The sequence below is a fragment of the Rutidosis leptorrhynchoides genome, chromosome 4 (assembly GCF_046630445.1).
Source record: "Rutidosis leptorrhynchoides isolate AG116_Rl617_1_P2 chromosome 4, CSIRO_AGI_Rlap_v1, whole genome shotgun sequence".
Classification (NCBI taxonomy): domain Eukaryota; kingdom Viridiplantae; phylum Streptophyta; class Magnoliopsida; order Asterales; family Asteraceae; genus Rutidosis; species Rutidosis leptorrhynchoides.
The window spans coordinates 236,872,354-236,885,657 of NC_092336.1; positions in this window are offsets into that span (position 1 = coordinate 236,872,354).

Consider the following 13,304-nt stretch of genomic DNA (forward strand, 5'->3'; position numbering starts at 1 on the left):
GAGATTGATGGATATATCTGTTTTTGCGTTCACCAAACTGCGAATTTATAGGAGATGTGGCCTGACTTTTCATGCCATGCGATCGCATGGACTTTCTTCTTCCTGGCCATGTGATCGCATGGCCAGCTGGGAGAGCTCACATGTTGCTTGTTTCCTTGTGCCGACGTTTTATAAATATAATATAATATATATATTAATTTTAAGAATTAATTATATATTATATTATATTCATATGCATAGTTGACTTGTAATTTTTAGTCCGTTGCGTCGAGCGTTGAGAGTTGACTCAGGTCCCGGTTCCAGATTTTTGAACGTCCTTGCGTACAATTTAATATCTTGTACTTTGCGTTTTGAATCTTGTACTCATGTGATTTCGAGACGTTTCTTATCAATAATTGGAACCTCTTTGATTGTATTTTGTACTTTTGAGCTTTTTGGACCTTTGCGTCTTCAATTCGTCAAATCTGTCTTTTGTCTTTACCTTTTATTATTTAAACGAATATCACTTGTAAATAGAACAATTGCAACTAAAAGCTTATCTTTCTTGAGGAATAATGCTATGAAATATATGTTTGCTTTTAGCATTATCAAATATTCCCACACTTGAGCGTTGCTTGTCCTCAAGCAATATAGTCTTGAAATACAAGAATCACTTCTTTATTCTTCACACTTTGTACATCAGTGATTTCTTTACGGCGGTATAAACAATGGTAGTAACGATGTGGTTTACAGTCCCACATGACTATAAAATTTAGATCCATTAAGGAAATTGGATCTTTATGAAAACATTTGATCTTTTAAAAATTAAATCTAGTTTTTTCCCTAGATAAGTTTTCCGGAATAACCCTTCACCGGTGTTTGCAAAATATTTTTGTGGGCTTGGTGGGTTTCAGATTTGAAAATTTTAGCTCAAAACTTATGGTTTTGTGTCACCCACTTGCTAACCTTGTATTAGGAAAGCAACACGTCCAGTTTACTTGTCCCGTATATTACCTTTCAGTAAACTACCGTCCGGTTGTAAAGGAAAGCGTTGAACAAGCAACTGTTAAGGCAATGTCCCCTGACATGCTTTTAATTATGGTCTATAACGTGTCGGACGCAATTACTATCCTTGGTAGGAGCAATAGTAAAGCTCATCCTTATAATTTTCCGGTCTGGCACAAGGTCCTGTCTTTGACTATGCTATGCAACCACCGTTCTTACGGTTGACACCCGATTTGGTTCAGGTGACCTAATGAATTCCAGGTGAATTCCTAGGATTTTACGTTCAATGGTAATGAACGCATTGAAAATGGGTTTTCAGAAAACAAATCGGTTTATAATTTGATCAAAATATTTTCTCGTTCAGGCTCGAGTTTAGATATCATTGAATTCCATGAGTTTGAATTCTCAATCTTTAAGGTCAATCTCTAGGATTGAGTAATATCAGGCTTAAAAGCTGATTTTTAATCTTTAAGGAGATTATCCTTTCTGGGGATCTGATTCATTAGTCTTATCCAGCTAATTTGCACGGTGCCCCCCCATTTTACGAGATAAATCCTTCTCATGGTTAGGATAAATCTGACCACTTAGCAACCCTGTTTAATGCTGAGGTCCGTGGATTTCCTGCTGATTTTAGTGATGACTTTTCTAGGTTTTTCGTCAACCTACAGCTGGTCTGGACGACAACTTCATGACCTAAATCAAGAAGCGCGTGTCTTTTTCGGAAGACTTTACTTTCTTTTAGTGATGGAATTGATTCATCGTGTAGATCCATCTCTTCTTTTCTTTCATCGGGTAAAATAGTTTAGTTTAGTCCAAAGTAAAAGTATTTTCAGTTATTTGTTTTAGAAATATGTGACATATGTTTAAGATAACTTGGTAATTTTTCCCACACTTGGCTTTTATTTTCCTTTTTATTGTCCTCTATTCCATTTTAAATGAATTTTAACATTTTGGTTTGTTTCTCAATTTATGTCCTTTCTGAGGTAACAATAATTTCGGTGTTAACACCTAGTTTTATCGTTCATAAATATGTATAAACATGATTTTGAGTTCATTTAATTGAAAATTTTGAAAAATTTTACTAGAATTGGGTAGTCAGTATATAAGACTAGGGCTGTTCTTTATCATCAGAGAGCACTAGATTCTAATACAACTACTACGTTACTAGTATTTTTAATGGTAACCAAGTGTTTAAGATAAAAATTTTTAAAAATCCGAAAGAATTTAACCCCTTCCCACACTTAAGATCTTGCAATGCCCTCATTTGCAAGAAATCAGTAACAATTTAAATTATTGAGGGTGATTAGCGTAAAAATGATTAAATTTTACCAAAGTTTCCAAACATATTGGCGTTTGGTTGCTGAATGATAAATGGTGCATATCATTTGTTCATTTCGTCTGTTGTTACATCACATTTATTTGTCATCTTGTCGTCAAAATTAGTAGCTTTTGCTGAACTTAATGCCAGTCTTTGAAAATGCGCTGTTTTACCCTGTTTCGTACAATCGACAATATACATACATACAAATATAATCATGCATGGTAATTTGAAATGGGACTTAATATCCCACTTTCAAATTCTAAATATGAAATATTAGTACACAATAATAATAAAAATGATAAAAATTACACAAATATATCCAATAACATAAGTTTAAACATGAAAAAGTCAAAAGATAAAAACATCAAAATCATAAAAATAACCAAATGGAACTAAATCAGTCTGGATATGGGTTCCAGTTCATCTCGTCAGGTGGGTTCCATTGTTGGTTATAGGTGTTTTGATAGGCTTGGTTATAGTCATACCGGTTAAAGGGTGGTCGGATATCGGGGCTATGTGGCGGAAAATGAGCAGGTCGAGTAGGTACATAGTTATTTGGTACCTGATATGATAGCTGGCTCATGATTTAGTGCTGATGAACTAACCAGCTATCGTGTTGGCGTCGCCTATAATCCTCGTATACTCGCTCAGAGTTCCACTGCTCATACATACTATGTCTGGCCGCATTCGTCATTGCTTCCTCATCTATACGAACGTGGACGTCAAGAATAGCATCTCGAAAGACATCCCTAATGTCTTCCGCCTCCTCCATTTCCTCGTCTGAGCCTCTCTCTACCTGAGGATGAGATCCCTCATAGGGTACTGCCTGGTTACGTCTACTTTTCAATACCTTAGCACCCACATAAACTTTCAATCCTAAGGGCTCAACCTGTTCTCTACAAAGCTGTAATGGACCCCCTTGGTTCCTATCAACACCTAAATACTCTCCAATGAGAGTAACAAAAATACCTCCTCCTATTATACTCCCGTCCTGCATTCCTTCTACCATTTTAGATAAATAAAAAGCAACATAGTAAGGGATATTGACAAAGCTTCTAGGATCCCGAATACACTTTAGGTAGAATAAATCATGTAAGGTAATTTTTTCTTTATTATGACCTCTCTGTGTAATCGAGTTAGCCAAAAATCTATGAATAATACGAAGCTCGGCTCTGTCAATATGTGTATAGGAGTGTCCTCCTGCTCGTGTAAAAACATCAAAATGTGACATACGCCTCCAAATGGCGTCAGCGTCAAAGTTACTATCTACCCTTTCACCATAATGAATCAAATTTGTACAATCGGGTAATAGCAACTCACCAGGAGTATATATCTGTAAGGCCCTGGACATGTCCAACATGGACATTCTGTACATTCTACCGCCAAGGATAAACTTAAGAAATCTTCTATCATCTATTCTAACTATATTTGTATCAAGTGATACAGTACTCATCAACTCAACACACCATTCCTTATATACAGGTCTACGAATGGTGAAAAGACGTTCCCAATCTGTAAAAGAAGAACTGCCATACCTTTAAACTAAAAGCTGTCTAACACGATCAGCTAGATGGACCGTTTTCAAAGGGGCCCAATCGATTACCCTTGGCACCTCTACATTTTTTGTTACCAATTTGAATTTGTTCCTTTGATATGTCTCGTAATCTCTCCATCTCCTATCAAATCTCAGATTAGGATGCAGAGTGTGCTCAGGAATCGTTGGGAATTCTACTGGCGGCCTCATTGGGAATAGTATGAATTCATCAATAAACTGTACCGGATCATAATAAGGTATGTGCTAATCAGGCTGTTGTTGTTCCTGTTGTGGTTCTTGTTCGTGTTGCATTTCTGGTTCTGGTTCTGGTGCTGGTGCTGGTCGTCTAGATGATTATGCTCCTGAACCTCCAGTATCGGCTTTCTGCAAAACACATTAAACACAAAATTTGTGCATCCAAATATGCATTAGTGTTAGCAAAATAACAACTTAAAACAATCACTATAACATGTTAAATCAAAATTAAACTTATACACATTTTCACAATTTTTCACAATTCTACACTTTTCAAATAAGCACATATGAAAATGTATACAAAATTCATAAGCATTTAACTTAAATAACATGTTAAAATATTCATTACTAATAATTAAACAAGTCTCAAATGGAAAATATATCAAATTAATCAAGTTCATGAATTTTGAACTTAAAAAGTCCACTTTAATCTCCAAAAATCATGTTTAGGATCAATGTTTGGATCATTTAACTATCTAAACATGTTACACTACTCAATTTAGCAATAATTCATGACAAAAATCGGCCATAACCTGTTTATATCAAAAAGCCCCAAATTGTTCAAGAACACAAACCCTAGATTTCTAAAAATTTTGAAGTTTTTGGCTTCAAATCATGTTAAATAGCATCAATCTAGGTTATACATGCATAAAATACTAACAATTTAACACTAATTACACTAGAAATTAACAAAATTGCATTAGGTAAAAAATTGGTAATTATCACAAAAACTAGGAATTTATAGAGTTTAGAGGTGTAATTTTTACCAATTTGCTGAAGAATGAGAATCTAGGCATGATTAGAGCAAGAAATTTGATGAATTACGGTGGAAAAATGGCGAAAATTGGTGAATTTTTGGGTGAGTTTCGTGAATGTGTGTGTTTTGTGGAGAAGAAACAGACCCGCTGGTCTGTATGTATCAGGCCTGTAATTGGCCTCCATGCGATCGCATGGAGGTATAGTGAAAATCCCATGCGATCGCATGGGGGGTCCGGGTACAGTGTTTTCAGCTTTTTTTTTTTTTTTTAAAACTTTAACTTATAAAACAATTAAGTGATTAATTTTAAAATTTTGTTTCCCTTTGTTTTAGGACGAGGTCGTTTTGGATCGATGTCCTAGTCCGTCCTTCGACAAAATTTTAAAATTTTTGTTTTTCAAGCGATTTTTTTAAAAGCTTAGATTTTTGGGTTTTTTTAATTTTTTTTTGGCATACCTTAATTCAATAAGATTAAAAATAATGATAATAAAAGTTCTCGTCCCTCCCTCGGGTAAAGCAATTTCGGTTCAATAACCTAGTCTTCAACTTACGACGAATTTTAAAAATCATATTTTTAACTTAATGAGATAAAGTAAATTTTTGTTTTTTAAATTCACACCAAACTTAAAATAAAAATACATAAAATTCAAAATTAATATTAAAAATTTACACCAAACTTAATTTAAAAATTCATATTATAAAATTACACCAAACTTATATTATATTTTTCAAATATTTACAATTTTAAATATATTGTTTTTATAAAGTTTACAATATTAATTTAAGATTTATATATTAATTTTAAAAACATGGTAAAAATAAAATTAAAAATCTTTTTGGCTTTTCATCCCACTTTTATCAATTAAATATTATCAAAAATATGCGCCCCTCTTTTCGGTAAAGTAATTTCGGTTCCAAGACCTAATTTAACTCATGACGAATTTTTGAAATATTTTGGGTTGATTGATTAAAGATATTTATACCTTAAGAATAAACGTTAAATTTTGCAGTGATGTAATAAATTTTTGTATGATATCAATAATTTTGGTCGCCAAACCTAATTTTATTTAATACCAATTTAATACTTTATAGCGAACAAATTAGCGTTTATTATCAAAAGGTTAAAAATAAAAATAAATAAAAAATAAAAAAAATAAAAACTGTACAGACTTACCTGTGAGATAGTATTCTTAGTTATATGATCTATCCCATTCATAAGATAGTCGGTTTAATTGGTTTTCCATAGCTACATAGGCGTAACCTCGAGCATTCAGCGTTTTTTCTTCTAAACATATGAACGGTCCGTCTCTGCATAAAGTAACAAATTCGGTATTTGAATAGGTTTGATTATTTGAACATTTACCTCCATGTGACCATTTTCTGCATTTGTGACATCTTTCAAGGTGTCGTGCTCTTCTTTTCGCTGCGGATTTTGATTTCCCTTTACCAAAATGTAACTTATTATCTTCGCATCTGGATTCTTTTCTTACTCCGTCGAATCTTTCTCTGATTACTGATACTATTTCACTCGGAAGTGTGTCATTATTACGTTTAGTGATCAAAGCGTGTAGCATTAGACCATGGTTTAGTTCACAGGCAGTCTTCATTTCCTAAAAAAATAAAAATTCAGAATGGGGGGAGAAGACTAGTTCTTTAGGGTCTGCTAGGGAAAGACCATTCGGGTTCCATTTTCGAGAACTACATGAAAACAGACAATCTAACTCTAACAGAAATACATATTATCCTTTAAAGACTTGATTCTCCCCACACTTAGTTAACTGTGGTGTCGAAATTGTGATTAACTTCATTATCGAATTCCATTGGACTATCTATGTAGTGTTTAACTCTGTGGCCATTAACTTTAAATTCAATTCCATTTGAATTTATTAATTCTATCGTTCCGTATGGGAAAACTCTTTTGACTATGAATGGTCCAGACCATCTTGATTTCAATTTTCCAGGAAATAGCTTGAATCGTGAATTGAAAAGAAGAACTCTGTCTCCTTCTTTAAATTCTTTTAAACTTCTGATTCTTTTATCATGCCATTTCTTTGTTCTTTCCTTATAGATTAACGAATTATCGTATGCTTCATGTCTTAATTCTTCTAATTCGTTTAGTTGACTTAACCGTAGACGTCCATCTTCACGTATATCAAGATTACATGTCTTCAAAGCCCAAAATGCTTTGTGTTCAATTTTTACTGGAAGATGACATGCTTTTCCATAAACAAGTCTAAAAGGTGTGGTTCCAATTGGAGTTTTGTAGGCTGTTCTAAAAGCCCAGAGTGCATCCTCCAATTTAATGGACCATTCCTTCGGATTTGATCCTACGGTTTTCTCTAGAATACGTTTTAAAGCTCGGTTGGTATTTTCAACTTGTCCACTTGTTTGTGGATGATATGCGGTGGAGATTTTATGAGTTACTCCATATCTTTTAAGAACTTTCTCAAGTTGATTATTACAGAAATGAGTACCCCTATCACTTATTAAAGCTTTCGGTGTTCCAAACCTTGCAAAAAGACGTTTTAAAAAGTTGACTACAACTCGTGCATCGTTAGTTGGGAGAGCTTGTGCTTCCGCCCATTTAGATACTTAATCAATGGCTACGAGTATATATAGATTATTATGAGATTTTGGAAATGGACCCATAAAGTCAATACCCCAAATTTCAAATACTTCACATACTTGGATAACATTTTGTGGCATTTCATCACGTTGACTTATTTTTCCGGCCCTTTGACAAGCATCACAGGATTTACAAATAAGGTGTGCGTCTTTGTAAATTGTAGGCCAATAGAATCCAGCATCATAAACTTTTCTTGCTGTTAGTTGAGGCCCATAATGCCCTCCTGTTGGTCCTGTGTGACAATGGTTTAATATTTTACTGGCTTCATCTCCGAATACACATCGACGTATTATTCCATCTCGATAACTTTTAAACAAATGTGGATCTTCCCAGAAATAGTGTTTTATATCACTGAAGAATTTCTTTCGTTTTTGGTACGATAATCCTTTTTCAAGGAATCCACATACTAAGTAGTTTGCATAGTCTGCAAACCATGGTATTTCATTATAATCTATCTTCAATAGATATTCATCAGGAAAGTTGTCTTGTATGGCCGATTCATTTAGAACTTCTAATTCGGGATTTTCAAGACGAGAAAGATGATCAGCGGCGAGATTTTCTGCTCCTCTTTTATCTCGGATTTCAATATCGAACTCTTGTAAGAGTAAGATCCAATGGATTAATCTTGGTTTAGCATCTTGTTTCGAAAATAGGTATCTAAGAGCAGAATGGTCGGTATAGACCACCGTTTTTGCTAGAACGAGATATGATCGAAATTTGTCAAACGCAAAGACAATAGCAAGGAGTTCTTTTTCAGTAGTTGTATAGTTCGTTTGTGCTCCTTGTATCGTCTTACTAGCATAATATATAGGTTGAAATCGTTTTTCAATCCTTTGTCCTAAAACGGCTCCCATTGCAAAATCACTTGCATCGCACATTAGTTCAAATGGTAGATTCCAATTTGGAGTTATCATGATCGGCGCATTAGTGAGTTTCTCTTTAAGAATATTAAAAGATTTGATACACTCATCTGAAAAGATGAATGGAGCATCCTTTTCTAGGAGTTTATTCATAGGAGTGGCAATTTTAGAAAAATCTTTTATGAAACGTCGGTAAAAACCGACATGCCCTAGAAAACTCCTAACTCCTCTAACATTGGTGGGATGTGGAAGTTTATCAATTACATCTACTTTAGCTCTATCCACTTCAATTCCTTCTTTTGAAATTTTATGTCCAAGAACGATGCCTTCTTTAACCATGAAATGGCATTTCTCCCAATTAAGTACTAGATTTGATTGTTCGCATCTAATAAGCATTCGTTCCAAATTAACTAGACATGATTCAAATGTATCACCGAAGACTGAAAAGTCATCCATGAAAACTTCCATGCATTCTTCTATCATGTCGTGAAAAATCGCCATCATACACCTTTGAAAGGTTGCAGGGGTGTTACAAAGTCCAAATGGCATGCATTTGTAAGCAAAAGTACCATAAGGGCACGTGAATGTGGTTTTCTCTTGATCTTCGGGTGCTATTGGAATTTGAAAATATCCGGAAAATCCATCTAGAAAACAATAGTAACTATTTCCGGCTAATCTTTCCAACATTTGATCTATGAAAGGTAAGGGAAAGTGATCTTTTCTGGTGGCGTCATTTAATTTTCTATAATCAATACACACACGCCATCCTATTACAGTCCTAGTAGGAATAAGCTCATTTTTCTCATTTGTAATGACCGTCATGCCACCCTTCTTAGGCACGCATTGAACTGGGCTTACCCATGGACTATCAGAGATTGGATATATCAAACCTGCATCTAGCAGTTTAATAATCTCTTTCTTAACTACATCTTGCATATTAGGATTTAGTCTTCGTTGGCGTTGCACATACGTTTTATGACCTTCTTCCATAAGGATTTTATGTGTGCAATACGAAGGACTTATTCCTTTAATATCATGAATTTTCCATGCAATGGCTGGTTTATGAGCTTTCAACACAGAAATGAGTTGTGATTTCTCATTTTCAGTAAGAGAAGACGATATTATTACAGGTAATTCAGATTCACCATGTAAATAAGCGTATTCCAAATGGTTTGGAAGTGGCTTTAACTCTAATTTCGGAGGTTCTTCTATCGATGATTTGTATCGATATCTGTCTTCTTCTTTTAGCATTTGGATTTCTTCTGTTGTTGGTTCATATCCATTAGCTATTAGTGTATCTAACATTTCAGCTTCATCAATTTGTTCTGTTCCTTCTCCTAAAGAACATTCTCCTGTTCCTTGTAATTCTGGAAATTCTTCTAATAATTCTGCATGTGCATTTATAGTTTGAATATAATAACATGTATCATCTGCAGATTGCGGTTGTTGCATTGCTCTATCAACTGAAAAGGTAACACTCTCGTCCTCTATACTTAGGGTCAGTTTCTTACCGAACACGTCTATCATTGCTTTAGCCGTGTTTAAGAATGGTCTTCCTAATATGAGAGGAACTTGAGAATCTTCTTCCATGTCCAAAACAACAAAATCTACTGGAAATACTAAAGTACTAACTTTAACTAGCATGTTCTCCATTATCCCTCTAGGATATTTTATTGATCAATCGGCTAGTTGTATGCTTATTCTTGTTGGTTTCAATTCTCCAAGGTCTAGTTTAGCGTATAGTGAATACGGCATTAAATTTATACTAGCACCTAAATCTGCTAATGCTTCTATTGAACTAAGACTACCCAGAAAACATGGAATTGTGAAACTTCCTGGATCAGATAGTTTTTCTGGTATCTTATTCAACAGTACTGCTGAACAATTAGCATTCATAGTAACAGCCGAGAGTTCTTCCATTTTCTTTCTATTCGTGATCAGATCTTTCAAGAATTTAGCATATCTAGGCATTCCTGAAATCACATCAATGAAAGGAAGATTTACATTTATCTGTTTAAACATATCCAAGAATTTGGATTGCTCGGCTTCAAGTTTCTCTTTCTTCATTTTACTCGGGTAAGGAAGTGGTGGTTGGTATGGTTTAACATAAGGTTTATCCTTAACTTTGTTATCTTCATTAACCTTCTCAACTACCGGTTCTTTTTCCTTATCTTGATCAGGTTGTGGTTCTTGTGGAGTAGGAATAGCTTCATCAGAAGTTACAGGTATTTCAGGTGGTTTAAGTGTTGTACCACTTCTTGTGGTAATGGCTTTAGCTGTTTCATTCCGGGGGTTAGCATTTGTATCACTAGGTAGACTTCCTGGTTTTCTTTCACCTATTAATCTTGCTAGGTTACTTACTTCTTGTTCCAAATTTTGAATAGAAGCTTGTTGATTTCTAAATGCTTGAGCATTTTGTTCATTGGTTTGTTTTTGAGATGTGAAAAACTGCGTTTGAGTTTCAACTAGCTTCGTCATCATATCTTCTAAATTTGGCTTTTTATCATCGGTTTGTTGTGGTGGTTTGTTTTGAAAATTAGGTCTTTGCTGATTGTAAGTATTGTTGGATACTTCTTGATTGCTAGGACCTTGTTGGTTGTTGTATGGAATATTTCGGTTATAGTTCTGATTTTGATTGTAAATAGGTCTTGGCGGTTGATAATTATTCTGATAATTATTTCCAGGCCTTTGGTTTATGTATGAAATATTCTCTCTTTGTTCCATTGTTAATTCAATACTGAGACAATCTTTTGTCAAATGTAGTCCTCCACACTGCTCACAACTAATTCGTATTGAGTGAATATCCTTAGTCATATTTTCCATTCGTCTCTCGACAACATCTATCTTTGTGGAAATGGAATCTAAGTCATGGCTAGAATCAGCTCTAGCTGCTTTAGATGATCTAACGATATATTTTTCTTGGTGCCACTCATGTGAGTGGGAAGCAGTGTTATCAATAATTTTGTAAGCATCAGTTTCTGTTTTCTTAATAATAGAACCACCAGCTGCTATATCTATGTCTTTCCTTGTAGTGATGTCGCATCCTTGGTAGAATATTTGTACTATTTGACAGGTATCTAAACCATGTTGCGGACATCCTCTTAACAAATTTCCAAATCTAGTCCACGCCTCATATAGAGTTTCATTTGGCTTCTGTGTAAACGTAACAATTTCTGCTTGAAGTCTTACGGCTTTAGATGCCGGAAAGAATTGTTTAAGAAATTTTTCAACTAAAACGTCCCATGTATCAATCGCCCCTTCAGGTAACGATTCCAACCAATCTTTGGCTTCTCCCTTTAAAGTCCAGGGAAATAACATGAGATATATCTGTTCATCCTCCACTTCTCGGATTTTAAATAGTGTGCAGATCCTATTAAAGGTACGTATATGTTCATTTGGATCTTCCTTCGGCGCACCACTAAATTGGCATTGATTAGTCACCATGTGTAGAATTTGTTCTTTGATTTCATAATCTGGCGCATTAATGTCTGGATGAGTAATTGCGTGACCTTGGCCAGTGCGTTTAGCTCTCATTCGGTCTTCCATACTTAAAGGTTCCAGATTCTCCATAATTGAATTTGTTGAATCGGAATCACTAGAGGATTCTGATTTAATGGTTCGTTCCTCAACAATCTTTGTTTGAATGATTGGTGGTTCCGGAGGAAAATTTAATGGTTCAGGATCTATGAATCGTCCCTGAATATTCTCCGGATTCTCAATTGTGAGGTCGGGTTCAAAAAATGGATTATCGGAAATTTGAACTGGAGTACTTGGTCGACTGGATGACGATTCTAAAGAAAAATCAATGGCAGTAATATTTGCTAAATGTCTTGATCTAGTTACAGGTGGTGAACGTACAAAAGGTGGTGAACGTCTTGCTCGTTGCATTCACTGAATATCCTATTAGTTTTTAAAAGGAAAGAAAAATTATAATAAGTTATCCAATCAATAGACTTTTCTGATTTTGCCCACGTTTCGAATAGCCAAAAGATGCAGCAGAGGGGCAGGATTCGTTTGGTCTCAATATAATTGAGGACTGTTTGGCTCCAATAACCCTGTCCACGTACAAATCCAACTATTACTACGAACCAAAAAATTTTGATGTCTATCAATTTAACCACTTAAAATAAATTTTCGTAATTTTAAGAAATTTAGATAAGAATTAGAATAAAAATCTATGTCCTAAAAACTAGAATAGCGAGAAATAAGAAAGAAAAAGAGCGTGTCGAAAAAGGTCGAAAAAGAAAAATGGTTGAAAAATAAAAGGTGACGGAAAAATAAAAGAAACTTATAAAACTTAAAAACACTTGACTAACCTAACCTTATTACTACAACTAACTTAAAATTATAATCGCAAATTGAAATTACTAATTGGAATGATAATTGATACATAGGTAAAAGGTGTCTAAAAATATTAAAGCTTACAAGAAAAACTATATCCCAAATGGCAATAACTTAAAAAGAAACTAAAACTTAAAAAGGCGTCGCAAAATTCTAAAGTACCTAAATCTTAGTCTAAAGAAAAACACTTAAGGGATTTTATGGCAAAGCCTAAAAATCTATAAATAAAAATAATTATGGCAAAAAAACCATGAATTAAAACTAAATACGAGCGAAAAATACAAATATTACGCTAAAACGATTAAAAAGGGACAAAATATAAAAATATACAAAAAGTTGTAAAAAGTACAATTTTTATAAAAATATTATTTTTATATTATTTATTTAATAAAACTATTAATTTTAAACTTTAAATAAACTAATTAAACATAAAAATACAAATTAAATATAAAAACTAAACTTAATTATAAAATATATAACCCTAATTAGGGTTTAAATATATTAATAATAATAATTACCCGTAATTAATGCAGGCTGCAGTCAACTGTGGCGTGTCAGACGGGCTCATGCGATCGCATGAGTCCTAAGCTACTCGGCCATGCGATCGCATGGGCTAGGGTTTCGGG